The sequence below is a fragment of the Nestor notabilis genome, unplaced genomic scaffold, assembly GCF_000696875.1.
Source record: "Nestor notabilis isolate BGI_N333 unplaced genomic scaffold, ASM69687v1 scaffold2703, whole genome shotgun sequence".
Lineage (NCBI taxonomy): Eukaryota > Metazoa > Chordata > Aves > Psittaciformes > Psittacidae > Nestor > Nestor notabilis.
In genome coordinates this window covers 71160-74629 of record NW_009920388.1, presented here as the reverse complement: position 1 = coordinate 74629, position 3470 = coordinate 71160, and positions in this window count along the sequence as shown.

Sequence of the window (3470 nt, the reverse complement as noted above, 5' to 3'; positions counted from 1 at the left end):
AGCTGTTTCAGCCCCAGCTTTCCTCCTGAGTAGATTTCCTGCCTCATAAATTCAAGACATGCACAGCTGAGCTTTGCTCAGAAGGTGGAATCCTGACTCGATCCTCCCTTTGGGGTCACCTGGAAGATAAAAGGGCAAATGGCATGGGAGAGGGCCTGGGGCTTTCTGGCTACTGGCTGGAAAGGGGGGAGACATCCTACCATGTGCTGTTCAGGAGATAGTGCCAGTGGTCCAAGCCAGTGTTACTACTTTCCACAAACACTCTACAATATTTGAAATCCACCAAACTCTTGGCACTTGTTTTTTTTCCCTTCTTAACCCCAAAAGATGGAGAAGCATCTTTTTCTACTGAGCACATCACTGGCGTTTTCATTGGAGAAGCAAGGGATTACTGCACTCTCCTGTTTCCAGATGCTCAAACTATTTGTGACTCCTCAGAAAGGCACATGCACATCAAACTTCCATGTGCACCTCTTGCACAGGCAAGCAGAGAGAGTCTCCTAGGATGAAAAGAGATTTTCTTCTCAAGCCTCTAGTCACTAGAACTTCAGATTATCAACAGCGTGAACCCCCCACCATAATGCAAGTATGGATTTTGCTGCTGTTGCTGAAGACTCTCACACACTTTGGTGTCTGAAGAAGGCTCTATACCAAAACAGAGTAGGTTTTCAAAGCTGTCTGCTGTCTGGGACTGATATAATGAACCTCAATTATGGAGGTACTGGGCTGGCTTTGCCTTCCAGTTTACAGAGACAGCACACAGTATAAACAGAGGCCACAGACTTCATATTCAGACTATAATGAGGGTTTGGCTGTGTTGAGGAAGACTCTCCTACTTCTCAGTTTCCTCTGCCAGCACACCTCTGATGACTAGACTGAGCACAAACCAGCCATGCCAGCTTGTACTAATCTAGGAGATTGGTACAGGAAGGATTAAGAAAGAGAAGCAGCTTTTCACTCCCATCTCTGGTTCTAGGAAAGCTTAATCAATGGCTGGGCACTGCACCCCTGAAACCACCTCATGCATGCCAGCAGGGGACTGGTTTGCTGTCTCCTCACATTTCCTCCTAGACCAGCTCTCCCAGCCCACTTTGTTCCCCTCTTGACAGCTTTAGCAGTGGTGGAAGATTACATGGACATCACCCTCCCGTCACCTCCCTTCTAGGGACTGGCTCTTGCAGCAAGCGGATGCTGAGCAGGGGCAGTGTCCACTGTTGTTGTCTATCAGTACAAACCAGGGGCTTCCCTGTGTGTGAAGAGTTTAAGGCCTTGTTAAAATCTTACCAGGCTCTCTCTTCTTTCAGGATTTTCCTTTATATTCATCACCAGTCACCCCCAGCCAGTGCCATCTCACAGCACCCGGTAGCTCTGCATCCCTGTACAATTCCTTCCTTTTTTACATGCTCAAACTGTTCACGTACCAGGAGGCTGTTCTGGCAGGCAGGGCACTCTTCGCTCTTCGCCAAGACACACAGTGTGTATTTAACTCAATTTAACAGGCTCAGTCAATAAGTTCCCTGTTTATTTTAACGTTGCTCCATTCCTTTTGGGGGATGGAGGTACCTCAAAGCACAGTCAACTGCCCTGTCCTGCACCAGTTGTTCCAAGGGGATCTTGCCATGTTGGGAACACTGAGGCATGCTCAGGTCTCCTTGCTAGGAGCAGTACCATTGAGCACGGACATTCATTCACTGCTCCTATTCACTTGTCAAGTCACTTTATCTGAACAGTAATTCCTGCCTTTGGTTCAGCCTGTTCTTTTCTTCTTGGGAAGAAACCAACAGGGACTCAAGGCAGAAAATAAATCTTTCTCTTGTTTTTTTCTGCTATAGTGATGCTGTTGATCCAAGCCAAATTGTACAGCAGAGAACAAAACATGACAAGAAAGAAGATAACGATAAAACAGCTCACAAACAAACAAGCTTGTTTTGGGTTTGCCACAGAGAAGGACCATCCATCAGACACCTCAAAAGCTTTGAGTCCTACTTTATGAGACTGGCAGGGAGTTGGAGGGAAGGAGCAAGGTGATGGAAAAGATGCCTAGGGAATTGTCCTCATGGCCCCTCCATGAAGGTGGATGTTAGCCTCTGGGTGATGCATTCATCTACCCAGCAGAAAAGATAAAAGGACCCCTCTACACAGGAGAGGCAATAAGTGGCAAAAGCATTTCAGCTCCCTGGCTGAGATGTCCATTTTGGGTTAGGCCAAAGCTTGCCCAAGAAAACACTTCAAACAAACACTTTCTAAAACAAGCAACAAATGTAAAAGGATAAATTTTTAATCATCAAGCCCATTGTTCAGTCTAAAACTCAATCACAGCCTTTTCCCAAAGGAGATCTCAGTGGTTCAGAAAACTCTGCCCTAACTGAAAGGTCTGTTCCCTTCAAACACAGTGAAACTAGCCTGAAGAGGAACATTGCACTTGAGAAACAGCCAGACTCTGTGACCTGAATGGGTGTTACATAGAGAGAGAGAGAGCTTTCTCTCTGCATATACATGAATTTATAAGTGGGCTTAGGTACAGAAGCGACTGTGATGTGACATTGAAAGAGAGAGCAAGACCGAGACAATTAGCCTCTCCAAAATTAGTTTCAGTCTAGGATCAATGACTGCATATCAATAATCTTTTCATTACAGCCCAGATCTCAGGGCTCCACTGAATTACCCCAGCACAAGCAGACAGCAGTCCCTGCCTTAAAGGTCTTGCAATCCAGAAAGTATCCTGCTCACCAAACCCAGAGAGCTCAAATGTGAATCTGGGGAGACCACGGGAATCTTGCATAAAAGCAATGCTCTGACATGAAATATAAAATCATTCTGTGATGTGTAGACTGTGAAGGGAAAGAAACTTAACCTTAATATAAGCCACAGACATTTGGAGAGCTACTGTTGAGCCCAAACCTACAGTTTGCTAAGCAAAGTCCATCTGTCATACCTTCAGAAAGAGAAAGCGAGGTATGGAGGAAACCAACCCAGCAATTACATAGGAATACAAAGTTTTCTGAGAGGCAAATACATTCCTATGTATGAGATGTGGTTGAGGGAGAATGCCAAAACATTGCCCAGTGTTTGGTGAAGAGCTCTGTAAGGGCAACAGAAAATGTTGTTTTTCCAGAGGTTCGTGGAAAGGCTTAAAACCAACAGCGCCCACATTTTGGAGAACAGAAAGGCACCAACACAGATCCCCTTGTAGATAAAATAACTGCCTCATAAAGTGTTTCAAACCTGCAGGTATGCTCCAGCATTGATGGAGATGTGGGCTTTAAAATGGATCCTGGAGCATACTACACTGGTGTTTTATAACTCAGACACACAACACTAGCAAGAGAAACTATATAAAAGTGAAATTTGTTTTATACTATTAGCATAAAAGACCAATTCAAAGGCAAGTAATAATTATGATCTATTTTAACCAAACTATCTTGCAATTCTTCCAGTAAGGTGGGCAGGTAAATTATCTGGTGGCCAGA